Consider the following 26057-nt stretch of genomic DNA (forward strand, 5'->3'; position numbering starts at 1 on the left):
CCCACTTTGTCAACAGGATAGGTGGCAAATCAGCTTTTATTCCCCATTTTTCTTCTCTAAAGCTATAGCTAACAGGTCTGTTGCCAAATTGTCAAGTGTAAACTGGCCAGCCGTGATGTGCCATCTGATTCAATCGCGTTTTCCCTGCAGCCCAGGTGAGAGAAAGGCTGCCACTCGGGCTTACTTGTGTTTTTTTTGGCAATATTTGCATACGGTCTGTTTCCAGAGAGGAAGTATAACTAAAGGAGAAAAAGATAAAGAAGTGTACGTTAATCTACGTGCTCCTGTAATCAACTATTCGAAAAGAGCACAGATATGTTTAACAGTAAAATGAGATGGAATTGTCAGAGTTCTGAGTAAACGGCCTTCTTCTCTGAGCACTGGTTACCAGAGTGGAATAAATTGACTGTTGTATCAACTCAGCCGCAAAATTATTAGTGACTACCATTAAGGGTCCTTAGTAGATGTGAGCCAATAAGAGTGAATGGGACAAGAGGGAACATGGGTTAGCAATTAGGAACACATCTATTGTGTCTGTCTATTGGCAGCCTGCATTTCATGCGAGGTTATCTGGAATGATATTGATTAGTGGTTTCACGTTAAAATATACAGCTGGAATATTTTCAGGCTCAGTGGTTTGAATGAATCACAGACTTCAATGGAGCAGACAGAGAATACCTGTCATTATAATCAGTGTATATGTTATAATATTGATTAGAAAATGCCCCTTTTACTTAACAAAAAACACAGACTCATGATCAATGCGTCCTATGGGGCATATTATCAAGGGCTTTATATCCGCTTGAGCAGCACTTTTCGCCGCTAAAGCGGAGATAATGTCATCGCCCTATTAACAAGGCAGCGCAAACATGCATTAGCGCATGTTTGCTGCCTTTTTAGTAACGCCTCGCTTTGCATCGCTAATAAGATGCAAAGTAGGCGTACCTTCAGGAAACAACAGGAAAATGATCGCTGACCGCAGCATCGTTGTAATTACAAGCCAGCCGTGAAAAAGCTTAGCGATGTAAAAGGGGCATATTATCAAAAACGAGCGATAAATATCGCTAAACGCATCTGGCGTATTTCCCATTATGGCCGTATATCGCCGGATCACATTGCCATGTTAGCAGCGTATTTGCAACGATTTGCTAACAGGCGATGTGAAATCCGGCGCTATACGGCGATTGTCATCAACATCGCATGGAAACCAGCGATGTTTGAACAGCGGTTAGGAAAATGTTGTTAATAGGGAGAAGTGGATGTAACCTTACAATCGACCACCCATTATGTACATGGCGAAGTTGAGAATTTTGCAGATGTTAGTATTAGGCGATATTGGCACTTAGCGTGGTTTTTTATATCGCTAACCTTTTTCACAGCTGGCTTGTAAATACAACGATGGTGCGGTCAGCGATCATTTTCCTGTTGTTTCCTGAAGGTACGCCTACTTTGCATCTTATTAGCGATGCAAAGTGAGGCGTTACTAAAGAGGCAGCAAACATGCGCTAATGCATGTTTGCGCTGCCTTGTTAATAGGGCGATAGCATTATCTCCGCTTTAGCGGCGAAAAGTGCCGCTAAAGCTGAGATAAAGCCCTTGATAATATGCCCCATAGTCTTTTGTGCCAACTATAGAAAAAACACTAAAATTCGCAAATTATTCCCAATTCATTGCTCGCAAAATAGCCATGCAAACTTTTACTTGCACACCAAATGAAATTCCCAATACTTCCCCAGCTAATTACGAATGTTGTAAGTAAACTTACAGCTGAGACATTACACTTAAAACTAGGAAAGGGACACTTTCATTAAAGTATTATTTAGTGGTTTAAGTATGTGATGTTATTTACTTACATTTACTTTTTGTCATAAATATTGTGATGTCCTAAGCATTGTATTTGGTGTGCAAGTTATTGTTTGAATAGCCGTTTTGAGATTTCCGAATTGTAGAAAACCATGTATTTGTTTTTTCAATTTTAATTATTAATCATAGCTGTACCTTAAGAGTGGTTTACTAGGTGAAGCTCTAAAGCTTTTAAAAATACTTTAAGGTGGTATAGGGCAAGGCCATGTGTTCAACCTGCCAAGGGCAGTCATTATTGGGTCCAGAAACTCCACAGGAGAACGTCCAAGTGCCAGTCAGTCTGTTTGGCTTTGTTGGGTGAGCCAGGGTTAGCTGGCACATTGTTGAAACATTTGTTTAAAAAAAATACACACAGGTCCTTTTGGGACCTTCCACTTGAGCAATAGATCAAACAATGCACGTTCTACCCCTTGAGGCTTCCCCATTTTTATTTTTCAATATGTGGGTACTTAGAGCCAAAGTCCTATAAAAATGGCCACAACATTTTTCTTTAATTCCTAGCCATCCAATCAGAGAGCTTCATGTCTGCAGACACAACTTTGGGGTCGTGAACCAGAAGAAACTTGGAATTACGTGTATTTTTGGGATGTACGTAGCTGTGCTATTTATAGCCTCTGTCATCTATATTAACTCTAGCCTCTGTCATTTATATGTAATCTACCTACCCCAGGCATGCCTGAAAACTATAGACCTGCGGAGCCCTGTTTAATATGTCTTGTGCCAATTTTTTTTTACCCATAATGCCTGCATACATCAAACTTTGGCTCAAAAACAAAAAAACCTTCATGTTGTTTTGACATAAAGTTCTGAAATATGTAGGGAGCATCAAAAGTTCATCGATCTAGTAAACCTTGTGCGTATGCCTATCGTAATGGGCAGGATGAAACTGTGACCACATTAAGCCATTGTACTGTCAATGCAATCTTCCCATGGTCAAGGTTTTGGCATATTTCTGACCACTGCAATAGGTCAACCCAACATGTTGGGTATCTTTTTTATCTGGAGTTTGGGAACATTGAATGATGTGCCTTTTGCCATTTTCCAGAAACTGTGAAGTTTTCTGTCACACAAAATAGAAGAAATTATTTTTAACCCATTCTGTGACATTTTTGGGTCATTCTGGGTAAACAGACTTTTTGAGATTTTTCTCAAGCTATGTCTCCTGGGTCCTTCTTTTAAAAATGTTTTAGGGTTGGTAGATTTCCCTGTTTTTCTCGGCCCCGGGCTTAAACTCAACCTACTTTTTGGAAGCTGTCCCATCAAACACATCTCAGGGTGTACTGTGTGGATCCTTGCCCAAATCCATTGAAAAAGCATGCATGTCTGGTAACCCACAAAAACAGAACCTGGGAACACAGATCTGGATAAGGCCCTAGCAGGGATTTGATCTTGCCCGAGGGAGCCTGAAATGAATTGACATGTTTTAGAAAGAGATGCTAAAAACCTGACTAATGTCATGTTCAGTGTGATCTACTGGCCAGCTCATTACGCTGAGGGAGGTTTGGCTCTCAGGTATTAAACTCTTAGTATGTGTAGATGTAAACAATATGGGGAGATCTGTGATCAAATTACAGGTATCCTAAATTGGCATTTCACTTTCAGTAGCTTTTTAAATTTCTCAAATACATTCCACCCGATTTGTCATTTATGCACACCCCTATTTGATAGAAAAATACCATTATATATCTGGTCCCTAATCAATTAGGAGACCTAGAAGAACAGAGATTGTCTCGATTGCCTCGATTACCCTCTCTGTTAACTACAATTTTAATTTGACTCCAAAGCATACAGTGTTTCAGTCAGTCATTGGAAAGCTGTGGTCTCCCAGCTCATAGGATCCTTAATAATAGCTCGTCACTCTGTCATGGTGCAAAACAGCTGTTCTCACTCTTTCTGCAGTAAATTGTAGACCAAACATTATTGCAAAGGCTAGAAGAAGAATTGTATTCCTGGTGTTTTTTTCTTTGCTGCTGGAGTCCTGGGTCTGACTTGTTATTTGGATCAGGCACACATGAGAGTAGTCAGGGGCAATATTTAGGTCATTGTTTGCAGAGAAGAGTCTTGAAGCCCTGAGACATTTAATCTGAACAATTCAGACTGCGGATTCAGTTCAGCCTTACAGTAGACCTTTAAAACCACACCTACAGGAGTGCAGAAACAGACCATCTGCAAAGAAATGATACATCTGTTTTCCAGTACCCTTTTTGTTACTCTGTCACTTGGAGGTGGACTGCTTTGTTGCCACTGCAACAGCATCCTTTTTAGCTGGAACGGCAATGTAAACTGTGACAGTCCTGGAAAGAAAAGGTCCTGTAAATCTCCTCTTCATGCTGGGAGATAACTCTCATCACAAGGAGAATATTAGTTATGCCACTGCTGAGTATGGCTTTCACTTTGGGTTCTGTGTTAAGGAATAACATATGTTAGAGCTGGTCTGCCATGGCAGAGCTAGACCTGGTTCCAATGTATGTAGGAGCTTCTTCAGTGTAAAATGTCCACAAATATGAGGACACTGTAAAGTTAAGTGGCCCAGACATAACTCATATGGCAGATGCTAGACCTCTGCCACAAAGTTATTTTGGTAGCTGAGTCACTGCAGTTTAAATGAAGTCCTTAGAGAATAAGGTTCTTATTTAGAAATTGACAGATGGGATACCAGATCTATATACGTTTTAGTGAGACTAAGATAATAAATATGTATTTAGTTTAAATATATGTGGCCATTATCTCTTAGATAAACTCCATGATAGCTATGGCACCCATTGCTGGGTCGGGGATGTTGTTGACCTCAAGAATATATGATGCAATGTGTCTCTAATGATAAGATTCAAAACAGCATTTCAACATACAGTCAATATTAAAGACTGGCTCAAAAAGACTGTTCAAGAGCAGTACAATTGGAAACCATGAAGATGTATTAAAGTGCATTACAGAAGGCAAAAATATGTAGTCCGATTTAAATAATTAATCATATACATAGAAATCAAAAGAGTTAATTGTGTGATGGTTTAGAAGAGTCACTATCTATCCTTTGTAGTATAAAATATGTGGTCTCCTAATTCCCAGGTGTATTGATGTCATCCCATGCCCTGATTCATCAGTACATTGTGTTATTTCTAATGTATTGCTTGTAAACTATACAATGCACTGGTATGTGAAATCGTTTGTCCATGAATAGATCTCTGTAATTGTATTTTTCAGGTACTTGTGTTTTCATTCTGATTTACCCCTGACGGGTTATATTCTCATTGGCAAGTGGTTACATGCTCATTGTACTATAAACATTACACATTCCTTTCCTGCGTTTAGGGCCATGAGGTTGATACTATTCTCTTTTGCAAGGCTGCATGCTGAAATCCTTGAACAAAACACTAGTCTCTGCAACAATATGTTTGTATATTTATTATTTTAAAGCAACAGGAGAGCACTGGATGGTAATGGATCAGTCTAGAAGGTACAGTTCCAGATTGCAAATAGATAACACTGGATTAGGGTGATGCAGTCCACAGAGATGAAACAGTGGACTTGAAAAGGGATATCCTTGTCTACCTTAGAAACTTAGGGGCAGATTTACAAGCCCCTTGTGACACTTTTACGCCGCCGTTGCGTCACTTTTGTGAGGCAGCAGCGGTGTAAACCATGCACCACGTTGCGACTTATTTACAACGTGACGCATCTAGGGACATGCATCACGTTGTAAAGGCCTGCGCCACATGAAACCTGCGTCAGGTTTCATGTGGGCGTTCTGTCGCAGGGTGGGCGTTCCCTCGCAGGAAAGCCCCGCAAAACTGATGCAGTGAAATCTACAAGATTTCACTGAGTCAGTTTTACGACGCTGCTGCGTCAAATCCTTATGCCTGCTTTAAGCAGGCGTAAGGTATGACGCACCACGTTAAGTATGGGCGGCCCCTGTGCATTGCAGGAGTTGCGTTGCGCTTGTGACACGACTCCAGCAATGCGCCACCCATATGCCACAAGATGCGTCACGCATCTTCCCCTCCTTGCACCATGGTGCGCCGCATTGTAAATGCGATGCATCCATCCGTGGTGGTGCAAGGGGGAAATTACGTGACGTATCTGTTCTGGCGCATCCCTGCTAATTTGCAGAGATGCTCCAGAAGTTGTAAATCTGCCCCTTAGAGAAGTTTTGGTTTATTGGATCTTGATGATGTCTGAACTTTTTCTGTTTGATAAGGGGTGGTTCTGTGAAGGCAGTAGTATGCTGAAAGCATCTAAAAAATATAGATTTTAAGGTATTTCCCAAAGAGAAGGTGTTAAGTTGACCTTATATGACTGAATCAAATTCCTGAAACAGTCTAGGACCATGGGATTTAGGAGGTCTTCTATAGTACTTTAATCATTAGGTCTTGCTTGAAGCACTAGAACACTCTTTATTATATCAGAATAGTGAGACCAGGTTCTGTGGGTAAAGAACATACATTGATCCCTGCCCATGGGACTACCTTGGGACTACCTTGGGGTGTCTTACATGTAGAAAGATTTATGGTTTGGGTCTGGCAAGTGGAAGAAATTGCCAGGTTGACATGGCAGTTTAAAACTGCACTTGAATACACAGCAGTGGCAGGCCTGAGACAGGTATGCAAGGCTACTCATGTGGGTGATCAGCAGTGGGAAAATGCGCAGAGTTCTAAAATCAGCAAACACAAAATGCAGCACACAGTCAAAAACAGGAGGTCATAAGCAAAAAAGACAGGGAACAACATGCCAAAGATGCCAGGTCTAACACAGATATTTTTTGTTTTTCACACACCTGAAGAGATGCACGCGGATGCTCGTAAAGCATTACGCTTATTTGTTATTTGAAGGTCGACTGGGATGATTATGCGAAATTTGAAACAAACATAAAAGTTCTATTAACAAGGAAATATGTTCTTCACTGAGAATGGTTTCATAATTTCAAGAAAACTGCACAGGTAAACAACATGACATAACAATCGTTAAAATGCCACCAGGTAGTCACGCAAAACTGCACGAGAATGCAAGGGTGTTATCTGGGAAAAGAATGCATGTACTTTGCTCACATAGTATAACAAGTGCTGTGAATGAGGACGCTTCACACATGCACCCAAACCTTCCTTATACCTGCATCTACTGCTTGCTTAATAAAGACATTTCTACAAGAGCTTATATGAAGTTCAAAGCATAGAAGAAAAGATAAACTAGTAAAAACTTCTGCACTAATTTCTCAAAGTTCAAAAATGAGAAACTCCAACCATAGCCATGGAGAGAGATGTCTATCAGCAACCGTTCTCCTCATTTCTCTTCAAACACCAACATTCTAACATTTTAAATGGAATACACCACTATGGAATAGATATGAAAGAAACACCCTAGGCATATACAACAGACTCTTTACAAATACAAATGAAGAGCACTTTACCACACATTTGTCCAACAGTGGAATGCTCCAGGCACTGTTTCATCTTCTGGGACTTTTTTTCTGACATAGTTATCTTACGTTGGAACATCTTTAAATATGTTTTTCATACTCAATGTTTTGTCTTGTGACTTTTAATGAGGCTAGATAGACTCCTGTATTTTTAAAAGGTAGGTTTTTGGAGGTATGGTATGGTTATCTATGGGCATTGTTTGTTTTTGTTTATGGGATGTATGTTTGTTTCATACAGCACATTTCGGGTCCCAAAAATATTTTTGTTGGAGGGAAATTGCATTTTTTTTTAAAGATAATGATTTGGATCTTTTCCATTCTAAATGCATTTATAGTTATTTTACTTAATATGAAATGTTGGGTAAAAGATATAAATATTATATATACAACTCATAAATGTTTATATGTGCATTTTCTAATGTTTTTATGGTATACTATCATAGCAGTTGTATGTTACAATATCATATTTTATAGAAATGTTGGCATAATTTTCTAATAATTTTTAAAGAAAAAGGTGCTAATAATTGGTTAAATTTCATAATCTTTCCATTATTTTCTATTTTCAAATCTACTTTACTGTGTTATATCATTTTGATTTTTTAGTTGGACATTTACTTAAATATTTAACAATGATAAAAATGATTATGTTAGCAAAAAATATATATATAATATTTTTTATATAGGAATTATGTATGGCATGTGTTAGATTTTAGAACTAGTGTTTTTGTGTTTACATGATGTTGTCTATTTTAGTATTGTGTGAGTGATGGATTCTAGGTATTATAATCCTTGGTTGTTTGGGAATATTAGGATGTTGCTAGCTAGTAGCATGTTCTGCATTTGGTGAGTTTGTTTGGTTACCTTGGGTTGTAGATGTTGTACTTGGGATTGTTAGGCATAGTTTGGGATAGCTTTAGCGTTTTTAAAAGATTTCTATGTCTTTGTATGGCAGCGTCTCCTTCCAAGTGTGCTTTGGAGAGAGTTGTGCTATTTTTCTATTGCTTTTTTAGTTTTGCCCCCAGGAGAGTGTATTGTTGAGTATACTCCACCAGGGTATGTGGAACCTGCCTTGGGATCTGAACGTGGCATGCATGCAACCCAAGTATCTTTAATATAGTCAAATGGGAGGTCGTTTTTCTCCTTTGTTTGGTGAAATGTGATTCTAGCAATAGGTAATAATGTTTGGCAATTTCTGTTAGGGATAAATATGCTAGGGCAGTTGGTTTATGCTTTCATTGTCAAATTGATTATTGGTAGAGTAGTCTATGCTTAGTGTGGATATGTGGAGAATTCTCCATATGCCTTAGTGATACGGCAATAACAGTCTTGTATTTCTGCTTAGAACTAAACTGAGGACTATTTATATCATTTCATGTTCAATAGCCATAACAATATTTTGTGGGGAGTATTAACTGATTTCTTGTTCATTGTTGTTAATTATTCTTGATATCTGCTGTATGCCTATTTATTAATGGTGCAGAAATTAGGGGTATATTAGTATTTGAAGGATGCCAGTGAATTTCAAAATATCTGTTCAAAGAAGGCAGAACAGGATCAATTAACCAACAACAACAAAAATATTTTATTTGCTTGATTAATAAAAACCATTGCAACATATTTGCACCATGCAACACGTGTAAAAGGAAACAGTATTAGTTAGATACACAAATTAAAACTGAAAGTTGCAGCATTTTCGGTATTAGACATTAAAATAGCTTAAAAAAGGTGCAAATAAAAGCAATATAAATAGGAACAGCTTGTCCCTCTGAGCATGGTTACACCAGGAACATAATCAGAAATTGTGGGATGAAAGAGTATCTTGGAGCCTCCTGATAGTAGCTGTTCATACTGGGAGTTACGTTATGATGGCTTTCAGTTTGAGCAGCAATTACACAAACTTAAAATAGCAATTAGCAACAAGAGTCATGCAGTAAAAGTGTAATCCAAGAAGTAGAGTGCTATTGTACCAGATTCCCTCCTGTTACTTCTCTTTGGGGTTAGTCCTCAACTACAGTATACAATCCTGTTGGCTAGCAATAAAAGTGCCTGTGCCTTTGCTGATAAAGTGCTAGTGTGCCTAATATCTGCCAGATGCAACTCCCCCAGATAATCCTATAGTGCCATGTCCCTGACGGTCAACTGACTATTGAAATGCCGGTGCTTATGCTGGTATTATACCAATGTTCAAAGTGTCCAACTGGTACCGATCTTCAGAGCTGATTTCGGGCTGTGCTGTTCTCAGTGACTGACTAATTATACTTGTGCCAGTGCCAAGGAATAGTCCTGTTACCGAGCTGCTCCCATTCAAGAGCTGCACCTATTAACCAGGTAGTGCATTGTGTGAGGATTGGTAAGATATTTGGAGTACTGAAAATTATTTTTCATTGTTCTCACTGTCAAAATAGAATAACGTTCTATTTTGTGTGAGTTACATTTAGGTGGGCAAGAATATTTATTATCTAAAATATTTATATTCTTGAAGTTCTTTTGGCTTCTCCTTTCAATTTCTTCTGGTTTTAGTAATTAGTCTTTTGAACTCAAGCATTGAGGGCAGCTGTCTCATCACTTCTTTCAGAATGTTAAGCATAACATATTTTAAAGTTGTTTCGATTGGTGTTGAAGTGCTTCGACTAGCTCCTCTTAAATCTCCCACTATACTGTGGACTTGTGCTTCAGGTATGTTATGAGAAGGTTTATATTCTTTTCAATTTTCCCTGTACCAGTAATGATAGTTGTTTGATCCTAGAAGCCAATTCATTAGTTTTATGGGCCTGATTATGAGTGCAGTGGGACTGCCACCGTCAGGCCATCGGTGGCGGTCTCACCGCCATCTGCCCTTGCAGGTCTGCCTGCCACATTAGGGTGCGATACAAAGCATTACAATGCGGCAGGTGGAAGGTGGGCTGGCGAAGAGACCATCTGCCACCCATCTGATGGGCTCCATCGGAGGGACTGCAATCCCCTCAGTTATGGTGGTGCCCGCTCAGGCACCGCCGGAGGGATTACAATATCCCTTTCCGCTGACTGGTACATGGCGGTTAACCCACCATAAGAAATCAGGCGGACAGTGACTGGGGGCTGCTAGCGGGCCCACCTCGCCCCCTGGCCTTCCGCTATGTGACCTGGGGGGCACCATTGGTGCCCCCTTAAACATCCCTACACCATGTGCAGGCACCGCATGGTGCCTGCTACATAGTGCAGATATGTTATAAATGTGTTTTTTTGCGTTGCAATGGGTGCTGCAGCCAGCAGTACATGCCGCATTAGAAAATATACACATTGAGACCACCATGAAGGTGGTGGCATTGTAATGCAGCCAGCGGGACCTCCGACTTATAGTCGGGTAGTCCTGCTTCTGCTTCGGTGTCGGTGGATGTAATTCCGCCCTACATCCTAATCAGGCCCTAAGTGTAGTTCCTGGCTTTTTTTCTGTTGATAGTGCTCTCTTTCATGTATGTATACATGGGTTTACATGGGGTTTTCCTTTTTGTGAGGTTATGCACATTTGTGTGTGTCATATTTCTGCTGTCAATTATCTACATATGAACAATGTATAATATTTATATGATTAGTTTTAATGAAAGTTATGTCACAATAATATTATGTATATCATTTTACATTATATACCTAACATCTTATACTTACAATCTTTCTTTTTTTTTTTACTTGCTCCTTGTGTGTGACGAGTTTCAAAAATGTTTCCAAAGTCAGATTTTACACATTCAGTTCTCTGGGAAAGAAGCAAGCCCCTAAGCCTTGTTAACCCACTATGTTGCCTAATTATGCACAATTCTAATTTAAGCTGGTGTATTTTTGCATTCCATAGACCAGGTGTGAGAAGGTGGCCTGATATATGCTGTCCACTAGTTCTAGTGGGCACCTTGTATCAGTCCAAACAACCCCTTATGGTGATAGGTTAAACACAACCTTTATTGAAAGCTATCCTAGTGGTAGCTATTTAGAGCAGCCTTCAGGCTAAGTCTTGAAGGAATGTAAAGCATCTTGTTTTACCAGTCTATAATCTCTTGAATGATCAAATGAAAAGACAACCACACCAGGTATATATTTAAAATATATGTATTTAGTATAAAACACACCCCTCTAGTCTCTTTATGAGACGGGTTTGAAGTACTTAGTTTACAAGTCAACAATTATCAGTAATTGCACAAATACATGTTTGGGCCTCAGGGGCGTAAAAAGCCATATACAAAAAAAGTGGTATAAGAACCACGACTGGAATAGACACTAGGCCTATAGCCTCTAGAATCGCTGGGACCCCAAGGAACCACCCAAGGCAGTGACACAGGGGACCCACGGGGACTGTATGCAGTGTTTAAACACAACCGCAGGTTCCTGTTATCTTCTATGGGCAATGTCGCGGTTGGAAATTTAAAGATTAGGGACATTTCTAATCGAGTCAGGACCAAACCCTTTTGGACTTAAGAATTTCTAGGGCTAGCACCCACGAGAGCACCAGAGTACTCGAGTTACCTCACCCAGGGAAGCTGGGTGCATAGGTGTCTTTTGGTGTCGGGTTGCGTCGTCGAATTCAATGGGAGCCTGCAAAGAACTGCTGCTGTCGTGAAGAGGAGAAGTGTTCACAGAGATCCAAGGCTGGATCTAGGATGGAAAGAACCTGAAAACAGAGGGCACAGAGTCTGGGTCACTTGCCAGTGACCTAGGCCAGTATGGACCAATGCCCACAGATGTTGGGTTCTTCAGGTGAGTTGATGGGTGTCTTGACTCTTCAGCCACGAGGTCCAGGAGGTGTTGACGAAGTCCATGAGCTGGATTCGAGCTGTCCCACAAAGTCTGTCGAGTGCTGCAGTGTCGGCGACCAGAATGGACCCAACAAGCCTTGGCAACGGCAAGTCACTGGAATTTAGAGAAAGGACTGCGGTGCAGACCAGCAAGGTCTGAGGGACTCACCCAGCAAGGGTAAGTCAGGGCATGTCTGGAGCAACCAGGAAAGCCCAAGCAGAAAAGGAGTTGCCTTCATGGGGACCTGCTAGCCAACGGGCTAGTGTTCGTGAAGGAGCCTCAAGTGGTCACACTTGAAGCTGGCCCACGGGTCACTCGTGGAGTGGAGGCCAACAACCTTTGGTGCAGGAGGTGCTCATGGATGGGGCTACTGAGAGCCCAAAGCACAACTTCGAGGAGGACCAGGAAGTTAGTGTTGCTGCAAAAGTTCACGGTGCCCAGAGGTCACGGTTCCACGTCACCCACGATAGCCAAGGGCCTCAGCTTTGCTGTGCACTCAGGGTAACCTCGGAAGTCTGGAAATCTACCTCTGGTGATGCAAAGACTTCGGCGTCCGGCGGGAGCTTCAGTGATGCAGACCAGTCAGTTGCTTCTTTGGTGCCTGCCAATCAGGGGAGTCACTCCTTGACCCCAAGGGAGATTTCTTCAGTCTTCTAGTCAGGATAGAACGTCGAAGGTCCAGGATATCTGTAGCAGAGTTTCGTCAAGGGTAATCTAAAGTCCTAGGGACTGGATTCCTATACTTATAGTAAGTTTAGGGGATGGACTTACTCTAAGGCCCCACCTCTGGGTGGGCCTGGAAAGAGGGGTGGTTACACTCATTTCCTTTGTTAAGAAATACCATATACTACAGCCTCTGCCGGAAGCAACCCCATTTTTAGACCTGTCAGCTTTAGGGTAGTCTTTCCCCAAACATTTTAACTTTTTCCTTCCATTTTTGCTGACATTTGTTTTTGTTGGCCATAGGACTCTGTGCACTTTACCACTGTTAACCAGTGCTTAACTGATTGAGCTCACTCCTCTAACCATGGTTAAATTGGTTTACACCTGATTGGCATATATAATGTATCTATAAGTCCCTTGTAGAGTGGTAAACCATATTCCCAGGGTCTGTAAATTACATGTTAGCTTGCCTGCAGCCTTTATTTTGTCACCCACTAAAGTAGCCCTTTAAAACATGTCCCAGGCCTGCCATTGCAGCCTGAATGCAGTTTTAAATTTTCAATTCAACCTTGTAACATAACCCCCTTGCAAAGCATTACACTACCCTTTTATTGCCTATTTTATCCCTAAGGAAGGCCCTGAGTAGCCCTTTGGGTAGAGTGCATTGTAATTAAAAGGATGGACACAGATTTTTCAATTGTACTTGTCCTGGTAATGAAAAACTCATACATATATTTTTCACTACTGTGAGGTCTATCTGTCCCTTAGGGACAATGGGCTGCCCTAGCTAATAAGTGCTACATTTTGATTGGGGACTGATACGCATTTCAAGTTTGGAATCTATGAAATTGTAATTAAATATCCTCTTTATTAGTAAAGTTGGATTTTAAATTGAAATTTTGAAAATGCCACTTTTGGAAAGTTTTGCATTTTTCCGCCCTTATCCATTTGGTGCCTGCAACGTTCCCTGCTTCACATAACTGGGTCTAACTGACAGATATACTTTGTGAATTCCTCCCAGACAGTCACATAATGCAGGGATTAGATGTGCCTGAATGGCCCATCTGTTGGCAGGATGGAGCAGAGGAGCTATGCACAGCCCCACTCCACTTGCAACTGAATAGGCTGTTCTCTGCTGCCAGCTTGGAGCCAGGGTGGGGCAATCAGAAAATTCAAATAACTTCACAGAGAACCCTCAACAAACTTTTCCCAACATCAAAGAAGGCACAAGGCATAACATTGGGCCCTCAGACCCACTCTTCTCTTCCCTTTCTGGACCTGTGAAAGGATTGTCAGAGGACCACCTGCTGCTGTGGCTTGCTGTGTGCTCCACATGACTATTTTGCTGCCTGGAGATTGCCTTGAACCCTCAGAGGCCAGCCCTTCTGTTTGTGCCCTGCATCTTCATCTGAACCCGGGGCTTCAAGAGGGACTCTGAGGGCTAATTTGCTGGCCTCCTGTTCAGAGCCACAGGGACATAAAAGGATAAGGGTATCAATCAGTGTATTAGTGACTATCGTTGATAACATATCGTAAAGCAAGAACTTTATAGGCTATGTTAAGTCCAAGTAACACCATATAACATGCTAACAATGAAAAACTGAAAAAATGGGTTGCCAAATGAACCAAAAAATGATTATAGATTTCAAAGTTGTCTTTGTTGTGAATATGTTCTGAATGGAATTCAGGTTTTCCATGTTTCAAACTCTTCAAAGGAGTATAGGAAAAAAGGCATTCATAAATACCAAAACAAAATTTTATGTCTATTTATTTCAATGAATTTGTGATATGTTTTACACAGTTAGAATGTTGAAAACGAGGTGGCAAGAACATGTAATATAAATGAAGAATAAAGACAACAATTCATCCATTTCAGAACATTTTGATACAGTTCATGATATGGCTTATCTAAAAGACATAAAATTTTAGGCAACAGAAGAGGAGTGGATAAATCAAGATTCTCCGCGCTCTGGAGGTCTGGTGGATTGATGACTCCCATGCTATTAAATATCGTCTGAGTATTGAAGATTAATTCTGCCAGCCCTTATAAATTAATAATTGGGATGATGGTTTCGGGTAAATATTTAAGAATACATTTATTTTCTCATAAATAATGTGTAACCCTATGGACATTTTTTACAATACTATGACTATCAAACTGAGAAAGTATTGTTTTTTCAGGTTGAGAGTTGTTAAATTGTGAAAACATTTAAGTGGATATTGTTGAGCTCAATGTTGGTTCTTTTGGACTCTTGCATTCATGTTTAAAGTGCAGTGTTTAGTGGGAAGTAATAAAACAAACAGTATATACAGTTACTTTTTGTTATTGGAAATGGATTTTGAGCAAATAACAAAAAAGTTAAAACACATGAAAGTACTTTGATAATTTAGGTAACTCACAGAGTTCTGTTGTAATGTTTGCTCTTGATTTTTATGATTAGTTTGTAATTACTGTTTGTTAGTGAGTATCATTTAAAAAATACAACAAACGGATCTGCAAATCATTTTTTTTAAAGTAGAGGCATTGGATCAAGTGGAGTAGATGGCTCATAATGGGTGGAGGCTTGTGAATTGGATTTGATTAAACGTGTTTCTATTGGGCAATTGTGAGCTACCTGTTGTGCTTAAGTAGCTCAGATCCCTATTGGTGTACTTCTAACAGACTATAAAGCAGCATTTGTATTTGGTCATTCTGCACTAGTAGGCAAGTATATATAGGTTGTGGGGAGGGTGAAAACCTTACCCACAAGTGGCTGGCGGGACAACAAACAAGTAGTGGAGATCAAGAAGATCAATATCTGAGAGAGAAAGACCACAAGCATTTTGATAAAGTGTATCTCAACCGTAACTAGGTTGTTTGTGTTATGTGAAAGTAAAAGTAATGTGGCAAAGTATGCTTTCAACTTTGATTATCTTTTATTTTCCTACTAACTTGCAGAATTTATTATGGGAATCAATAAAATTATGATTGGATCTTTGAATGCTGGAAAATAACGTTCACTAAATAAATTTGGGAATTTTAAAAAGACAAATGTTTAAAGAGTTTATGAATAATTTCGGTAAAAGTAATCATTTGGTGAATTACAGAACAGAAAACACCATAGTAAGGTTATTGAGTTTTGATTGTTCTTTTAACTTTTTAGAATGAATAATTTGTAAATGAAGCGATGTGGGACATTTAACCTTGCATCAGATTTCAGGATTATGAATTGATCAATTTTGGACCTTGAAGATAATTGGTGAATAAAAAATTGATACATTTCTCTTAAAAGTGGGTGTGTACCCCCCTTTTTTTATACAGAAGTAATATATAAAGTAATGGAACTTTGAATACTTTTGAGTTATGGCTCTTAGTTTCTTGTTTTCTATTTTGTTTTGACAATATATAAGGCCTGTTAAGGATGTCAGGTGGACCACTACCTGCAGGCCATCAGTGATGGTCTGCCCAGCCGCCAGAATAGCAGTCTGACCGCCGCAATATGATGCAGTCAGTCAGAGCGCAGTGGTCGGTGGGACTAACCAACGCCTCCGATAGGCACCAGGACCCCATCGGAAAGGCTGTCCAACCGTAATCCTTACAATGGGGACGTGGCCTGCGTAAGCACCACTGTAGTCATTACGATGTCCCTTTGCCATTTAAAGGCAGATGGAAAGGGACTGTAGAGGCCCCTAGCAGAGCCTCTACAGGCCTTTTGTGTGCCTGGCAAAAGGATGCATGGATTTTTAAAAACATGCCTTTTTTACTTTTGGCTTGTGCGGAGGCCCTTTTACGAGCCGTAGCATGAGACGCAATTGAAAAAGGCATGTTTCCGACCGCCTGCACTATGGTCAGATCTAAAAAAGGTGGGTAGAGCCGCCTACTATACGTTGGGCAGGCTCCATCCCGATAGGATGGTGGTCGGACCCTTCTCCGAAAACCATCTTAATGATGCCAAAAAAAGTCTTTTTATAATCAGCTTTTTGTGGAAGGATTAATGTGATGCTGACTAAAAGAGAACTTTTACAGTTTTTGGAAGGATATTCCTATCTATTACCTCATGAGCAGATTTGATTAAGATAATCAGATATACAGTGAGTGGTCAAAAAATATGTTAACTTCTCACAACCAGAATTCTGTGACGTAGATACAGTCAATTTTTGTCAGCAGAAATGTATTTCCAAAAAGAGTGAAATGGTTCAGCACAGGAAAGTACTGATCCAGGTAACTTATGTGAGGAGCTTTGATAAAGGTTAGTCGATACACTTTGAGTAGCCATGGGGCATGTGAGCACTCTAAACCCAGACTTTAGAAAAAAAATACAACCTGACAAAATGGCAACTTCTTTAGGTAAATGGTAATTAAGTGAATGCTTTTTTGTAATGTTGCCTTTGTTATTTAATTGGCTTTGCTTTTATGATCTCCATTTCATTTTGAATACTAAGTAAATAAATTAACTTGAATTATTTTGCTAATATTAATTCTTAACAGCCCAGATGTTGCAGCAGGTCACTACATCAAAGAATCTAATTATTGCACTTTATATGAATAGAAAGTGACTTTATTGAAATTTAAAGATATTTAGCTGCACTACATCAATACCATTTAAATTAGCAAATACTGAATTTTGTAAGTAATGTAACAGATGTAAAGATATGAACTTGCAAAATGAAAATGAGGACCTAATGACATTAATATTGTGTTGATATGTTCAAGAAACAAATAGAATTGTTCATTAATTTAAAAAGTGTTGTTATTTTTTGGGGGAGGACTCTCCGCTAATTTGCAATATTTATTGTTACAGAGGTTTCACAAGAAACATTAGTATTATTTGTTACATAACCATTAATAAGCTTACTGTTATCTGAAATGAAGGTGCAGCACTCAGCAAGAAAGATATCTAATTCCTGGAGGTTTTGCACAACAATCTTAGCTAATGCTCCAGCAGTATTAGAAACAAGATGATCCACAAGTATAGTTAGTTAATCTTCTAATCTTCACATCATTCTAAGCCACTTCAATAGATGAAATCATAGCCCCTCTTAAATCTAACACAATTTGTCCAAACCCTTACTCCACTTTTTTCAAACCATTCATCTCTTTCACATAGTAAATCTGTGGGAATACCAAAACCAATACCAAAAGATAGCAACTCCCTAACCAATTACAGGACAGGTTAAAAGAGTAAGGGCCTAATTATGAATTTGGCGGTGTGGGAACGGCCTACTATACCACACCACCATAGCTCAATGCGCGGCCCCCGCCAGATTACAAGTTATCTTGTGGTCTGGTGGGCGGTCCTTTGGAATGCGCACGGCAGTGCATATTAAAAAGTCATTACAACGGAAGCACCAAAGCCTGTTCCTGCACAGCATGGACTGTGCAGTCCATGCCATGCAGGAAAGGGGGTGCATGCAGACAGGGGGGCACACCATGTGCCCAACCTGCATGCATTCCATGGCCCTGAGGCAACAGGGGGTCCTGTTGCCCCCCCCTTTGTTTACTCACCACCATGAAAAGTGAGACAGTCAGAAAACTATTAATATGCTTGGTAGTGCCCCAGTGGCACAGCCAAGCATATTGTGGCCTCAGACCATCATGCCACCACCAGGGATAGCAGATGCCTGGTGATTGCAGCGGCTCTATGGTGTTCCGACTGCTGTAGTTGTAATACAGTGGTCCAACCACTGTAGCGGCAATCCCCATCTATCACCACAGCTCCATAGCAGGTTTGACTGTCCTATGGACCAACAAACTTGTAATCTGGCCCTAATTCTTTACACAAGCATTATAAATTCTTCTAAATATTGGTTCCCCACCAATCTAAAACTCATTGTCAACTAGGTATCTCATTTCATATGAGCTTCTTCCAACACATTCTATTGAATTAATATCTTGATATTTGTAATGCACCATACATGACACTCTTTTTCTGCCATGCTGCATTCTCAATCTCGGATGCACATTTCAATTCCTACATTTTTTTCAGCTACTATTTGTCCCCAAATTTAACTTCCATCTTCCTAATTTCAAACTCATGTTCTTCTTCATTCAAACTGCTTATAAGCTTATTGTTAGTTCAGTTAGTTTTCAAATTTGGGTTGTGTAATTCTTTTTAAGAGATTTGATAACAAATTTTAATTTTAAGGGTCTACAGAAGATGACATTTCTTCCAGAAAAGTGTTGAAATCCAAAAGCTATGTTGACAAAAACTTTCTGTTATAAAATAAACTAATATGAAAATTACAGGACAATGTATAAGAGAGAGGTAATTGCACTAATGTTGGACACTCTGTGACTGAGGAGGGTAAGTATGTATAGGTATAATAACAATTTTTACATTTTTAATAATAATATGTTCCTTGAATAAATGTAAATAAATATTTTCTCTGAAGTTACCTACAGACCTATCTCTCTCAGGTAGTTTGGACTAAAAAAATCTAGTGATAAGTAATATGGAACATAAACATTGTTGTGAAAAATATTGTTTATTTTTAAATATAGATTTAAAATATTATTTTTTTATATGATTTTCTTTTATGTACTTGTTAAAAATATTGTTTCTAATCAATGTAACATGTTTTGATTAATATATTAATTAGTCTAGTAACTATAATTTGTAATTGTTTTTCAAATATAGTTAGAAGTTTTAAGTATTTTAGTAATTTATTTTTAAAGGTAATTAGTAGTTTAAAGTGTAGTAATGGGTAACCCTGGGCGGAAAACTATACTACTCTCGCAAACTTTGCGTAGTTTGTGCTACTTCGCGCTACGCGAATTGCAGGTAGCACAGTGCAAAATCACGTAGCGAAGCGTAGTTGGCAATTTTTGCTCACTCGCGGTCCTCAACGTCAAGTTGGCGACCCCGAGCGAGCAAAATGACATCCCGGCGAGATTTTTTCCTCGTTCGCGGTCAGCAACATCAAGTTGCCGATCGCGAGCGTAGAAAATAAACCTCCCAACGAGATTCTCAACGCGGGGAGGTGAGGTTTCTCATTGTGAGTGGTCGCGTATGCTCGCGACCGCTCGCGATGAGAAACTACCAGTCCGTGGTGAGAAAGCTGCCGCTCGAGTAAAAATCTACTCGGGCAGCAGAAAACGACCGCTTGCACTGAGCAAAATGCCGTTTGCAATGATTGCACAGTGCGGACAAGCATCCGGCACTGTGCGATTATCGCGTACTACGCAAATCGCGTAGCTCTACACGTATCTTGCGTAGTGTGAAGTGCACTTCGCATAGTTACGCGTAGCACTACTATGCAAACTACGCCCAGGGTTAGTAATGGGTTGCTGGGTTTGAAGAGGTGTAGGGTGGTAACTTAATGTAATTATAAATAATTCAAATGTAATTGTAAAATTAATAATTAGATTAATTATTAGATGCGTTAATTGTTCAATTGTTATACTATGCTTGGTAATTCAATGTGTCAATTTTAATGTATATCTCAATTTTATTATTAATAACGGAAGGTATACTTTAGTAGTGGGTTGTTGGCTTTGTAGGAGGATAGGCTGGTAAGTTAATAATATGAAAATGCAATTACATTTAATATTGATTCATCGCTGAATGTTTCAAGTTTTTTATGTGTATTCAAATGTTTATATCATGTTATGCATCTATTTTTTGTATTTTTTTAGGGAATTGTCTGGAAAGATATTAAAGCTACAATATTTTGTAAATTAGTGCACTTTTTTATGTAATGAATTAATTGATAAAGCATTATTTATTATTTTACCATTGTACACTTTATGTTAAGTATTATGTGGAATTTGTATTAATAATTCATTATTTATAAGTGTTTTTGAAAAGCTTGTCTTTGGAATGATTTTTTAAAAAATATTTAATTTTTTAGTATTCATTTAAATCAAATCATTTGGTATTTGGGGGAATTAACCTCCAAAAAATGGCCGATCAGGTGCTCTAGGTGTGAGCTCCGCTAAGCAGCCTGCCTTATTCTACAGAATCCTGTGCTCCCCCAATGATTTGCGACTGGAAAGCTGGCTACTATTGGGGACCCTCAACATACACATGGAAGGTGCTGGCTAGAAGCTGAGGGGGCCGAATGAAGCTGCCGCCCATAACTAGGCTGGAACTGTGGTGTGGCAGCTACTGCAGGGGAGCAAGGCAAGAGGTGAGAACTGCATATGCCATCTCTGGTGCCCCATCTGACTCTCTGGGGCATTGTAGGGAGTCATTGGCTGCAGGCTTGAGGATTGATGCTAGCAGGGTGGCTTTCCCTCTCCTTTGAGATGAAGTCAACTTGAAGCTGGGTAGAGCTGTATGGCCTGATATTTGAATGCAGCAATTGTGGCGGTGAGTGGTGGAGCTGTACTGGCTCAGCAGTGATTCCACCCCCACTAAGGCAGTGTCAGAGCAGCATTGACTTTTGGGTCTGTGGGTGCCAGGGATGTGTGTATTAGCGCCCTAGGTGTGATCAAGACCCTAGGCCTTATTCAGTAAAGAGGATTGGAGGAGAGATTGTCTTTTGTGCCATAGTAAAGTGGAATGCTGTAAATACTGCCTGGGTGTGGGGTTCACCCCTTTTTGGGAAGAAGTACTTGACCATTTTGCCCAACTAGCCAGGCTAAGGTCCAGTAACGGAGAGAGCTGAGTATGTCTGGCTGAGACTGGAGGCCCCCCGGGTGATCAACACTCTCAACTTTCGTGAGGATGCTGAGGAGATGCAGGTGCCATTTAGAGAAGTTCTTTTATTGTCACCCACTGGATGATCACCAAGCTGTGGGACTGGCACAGTGATTGGCTGTGATAGATGCTCTCGCACGGGACAACAGATGAAGATGGACAAGTATACAGCGACTAGAAGCCCCTACATCTCATGAGAGAGAAGGGGGTGAGGTGCGGTCCATGGTGCAGAGAGACACCTCCGGTGCCCAGATACTAACAGTCATTGCTCAGCTGCAGCAGACATTGGAACAAAAAATGGATGCTGTAACATCAATGTGGATCTGCTGTGAATGGACTTGAGCAAGGTAAATGAATGATCATTGGAGATGGAGCGCACTGTGGTGGGATTTGCTGCAGAGTTGGAGGAACCAGGGATGATGGTCTGTAGCCTAACTGACAAAACGCTTACCTGGACGCAAATCTGGAAGAGGCAGAGGGGGGGCACTCAAGTGCAACCTCACGTGTGTGGGCTTCCTGGAGGGTGGGGAGAATAGTTCCTGGAGGGCTGGCTTATAAATTTACTCTGACCTGATGACCTCTCCCTGCTGTTTGTCATTGAGAGAGCCAATTGAGTCCTGGATCCTAGATCACCCTCCTGGGTGGATTGCCTAATTATCCGGATGGGGATGCTATCCTGCAGTAGGCCAGAATACAGGTAAATGTTCAGTTTGAAGGCTGGACTGTTCGCATTTTCCCGGACTATGCTGAACGAGTTCAACGGGAGCAGAAATCCTTCCTGGCAGTGAAGCGGAAACAGAGACAATTAAATATCCTTTATATGTTGCTGTTCCCGGCAAAACTGCATGTAAGGCAAGAGGATGGAATGCAGTGTGGGACTGGCTCAAGGGTGTTGGTCGAAATGATGGCACTGACTTGCGGCTGGATCATGGACTGAGAGACTTGTATGGCAGTGGATGCGCTGAGGAGAAGACTCAGTGCTAAATGACATGAGTGGGCATGGCAGCATGGATGCCTTATCCTCTACATAACATGAACAGTTAGCCCCCTTGGTTTGGGACACATGTGGCCATCTTTTTAATTTGTGAGACTGTGACTATTTGACCTGCCGCTGGCCACTGGGTAACCTGGGAGGTAAATAAGAGGGAACAGCAGAGACACTTTGATTCTGGAGAAAGGGCATAGATATAAAGATCTGATGAGCAGGGATGCTGGTGGATGCTGCACATTGCTGTACATATGTGGACCTGTGAAACAGGAGTGCGCAATAGGCCTGTAAATAGTTTGTAGAAACGTGGATAGGTCCTGACTGCTATGGGCGGCAGGTACTCAATGGCTGGACACAGAGGACATGTGACCACCTTCAGCTTAAGTGTTTGTAGTTTGTGACTGCAGCCCCTGTTGGACTGCATGATGGTAGCACTGAGCTGTTGTAATACCCCAAGGTTTTAGGGGTACCATGGGAAAACAGGTGTTTACCCAGGTAGTGGGATAAAGAGGGTAGAGGTAGCATGCACACTGGGAGGGACACACTTAAGACTGTAGAATGGGGATTGGATACCACATCTGAGCTGATCAGGCCCCCTCTCAGCTACTCATGATGATTGTGGCCCCGAATGTGCCCTTCCAGCTTCGGCATGTGCATGCGGATGTAGAGGGCTGCATTGTGTACCTGTATGGCCTACTGGATGGCAAGGATGTATGCTTCTTAAACTCATATGCACCCACATCAGACCATAAAATATTTCACTAGGCCATACCGGAACTACTGCTACAGTATATAGATCTGTTGCTCATCTGGGGGGGACTTCAACTATGTCCTGGATGGGAACCTGGACAGGTGTCCGCCGAGACAACAAACAAAACCAAGGACGACAACTGTAATAGCTGAAGTGATGGCCGCTTAGGATGTATAGATACATGGCACACTCTCTACCCCACACATGCATAGTATTCATGTAACTCAGCAAATCACAACACGCATAGTAGACTGGACTGGAATGCATATTGGTGACCTGGGACCTTTTTCCCAGCATGTACAGTAACCGGTATTTTAATACATTTCTCTCGGATCACACACCACTATTTTTGACCTATGTATATGGTGGCAGGGGTAGAATGTCGCTCTTGAGGCAACTGTACCCTGAGGTGTTGAGGGATCCAGCCTTCTGAGCGAACATTAAAGTGACTCTGGAACATTACATAGTTGGGGATCCGTGGATGCGTGAGTGACTGTGTGGGGGGCCTTGAAGGCAGTGATGATGGGTTAGTGTATGTCTAACACTCATGGCATCCTCAGACAACTAACGTGTGAATTGATACAAAAAGAGGTGCCACAGGAGAGATGCAGGCCCAGGATGGGTCAGACGAACCACACTCTACTGATGATCAAATCAAGGACATTTGTATCGCGCACAAATCACTCCTGAAAGTCTCATGGCACTTGCAGACAGCTCTGAAGGGAGAGACGGACTTGAGATTAATTTCCGAAAAGCCAGGTCTTCAGCTTTTTGCGGAAACTGCTGTGGTCTGGCATACTGCGAATATAGTAAGGCATTTTGTTCCAAGAAGCTGGGGCCAAGGAGGAAAACGCACGGCCCCCTTGCCTAGCAGTATGAATTCTAAGGGGGGTCAGCAGAGCCGAATCACTAGAGCGCAGTGTCCTGGATGGTTGATAACATCGTAACTTTGGCAGCCAATATTTTGGGCCGATTCCATACATATGTTTATGAGTAAGACATAGAGTTTTAAAGAGGGTTCGTTTTTTCACTGGGAGCCAGTGAAGAGTATTTAATCATATTGCCGACGGGAATCTGTATGGGCGATGAAGGACTAATCTAGCAGCCGTGTTCTGAAGAGTCTGAAGTCTGTTTATAAGGTCTATATTTATTGACAGCAATAAAGCATTGCCGTAATCCATTCTGTTAATGATCAGTCCTTGTATTAGGGGTCTTCGTGCCTCTAAGGGAAGCCATTTAAAAACCTTACGTAGGCTACGCATAACACTGAAACAGGTGCCAATAACATGATTAACATGACCCCTCATGGATAGACAATTGTCCATGTAAAATCCTAGATTTCGGACCACGTTCTTATGAGCCGGACACGGGCCGAGCCTGGACGGCCACCAGTCCTGCATCCAATGGTCAATTGCTTTGCCGAAGAGCATGATCTCAGACTTGCCCCCGTTTAGCTGGAGATGGTTAAATGTCATCCATTTATCAACATGGATCAAGCAGTCTTTAAGACGTTGCTTAGTCTAGCTAGGGTCAGGACCTAAAGTAACCAGAATCTGCGTATCATCTGCATAGGATATGCTATCAAAGCCATATAGACTGATCACTGCAGCTAAAGGGGTCATGTAAAGGTTGAAAAGGGTGGGGCTCAAAATAGAGCCCTGTGGGACACCCATCTTTACTGGTCTCTCACAGGAGGTAATATTTCCCATCTGGACGTGGTTCTGCGCTCTGACAGGTAGCTACTGAACCATTTCAGAGCCTTCCCCCTGACACCAACCTCCCAGAGTCGTTGTTCAAGAGTCTTATGGGAGATGGTGTCAAAGGCAGCCGACAGATTGAGCAAAATGAGGATAACTGACTGATGTTTGTCTAGAGCTAGTCTAATATTGTCATGATGTGACATGAAATAGAAGCCCTATAGGATACCTCTGATAAATACACAATCTGATAATATAGACAGAGGCTGCATGCTGAGGGAGGCGAGTCTGGGTGGTTGCTTGTTTAGTTAATAAAGCAATAGGCCCCTTCTCCCTTAATGTTATCTTTAAGTGGTGAACCAATCTGGACATATCTAGCTAACTTCTATATGAGACATAATGCAGCAGACCACATAAGTAATGTGGATTTTTTGACTGACCTCAGCATACCCAGAACTACGGAAGCAGATAAAACAGGGCTGGAGACTGAAATCACACGAAAAGAGGTGATGGTCCCCAAGCTGAATAAAGACTGTGCAGAAATGGCCTCATACAGGCCCCTTTCCATGCTAAATAGGGACACAAAGGTGCTCTCTAGAGGGATTGCTAACAGGCTTTTGCCTAAGATAGGGACCCTTGTCCACAAGGATCACTGCAGGTTCATGTCGGGTTGAACACCATGATGAACTTGTGGTGTCTTCAGTACGTCCTGACCTTAATGGAAGACGTGTAAAGGGAGAAAAGCCTAGTGGCTCTAGATATTGAGAAAGCATTCTAATCCCTCTGCTGGGACTAAATGTTTGAGGTCTTGGCACTGATGGGTGTTGGCTCAAATATTTTAAAATGGAAACCTCTATAAGGGAGGGCAAACAGTGAGGCTCTAAACTGACAGACGGCTTTCTTCTGCATGGAGCATAGAACGAGGTACATGGTGGAGATGTCCCCTACCACTGTTGCCTTTTGCCCTGGCAATGGAGCCCTTGCCCCTACAATTATGATTGATAGTGAGACCCTGGGGCATACAGGTGGGCAACGTATGCAGACAACACCCCGGCATATCTGCACCGAGTGAAGAAGTCGATACCAGTTCTTTTCCCGGAAAATAGCAAGCTTTGAGGAGATCTCTGGGTTGAGGGTTAATAAACAAAATATGAAGCTATACCCATGTGCAAGCTTGAGTGGCTCTCCCTATGCTAACTTACCCGAGGTTGGGATCCCATGGAAAAAAAACATGCATTCAGACACCTTGGTGTCTGGGTGAAGGACACAGCTGCCCACTATCATCAGCTGAATGTTGAGAGGA

The sequence above is a fragment of the Triturus cristatus genome, chromosome 5_1 (genome assembly GCF_964204655.1).
Source record: "Triturus cristatus chromosome 5_1, aTriCri1.1, whole genome shotgun sequence".
Taxonomy (NCBI): domain Eukaryota; kingdom Metazoa; phylum Chordata; class Amphibia; order Caudata; family Salamandridae; genus Triturus; species Triturus cristatus.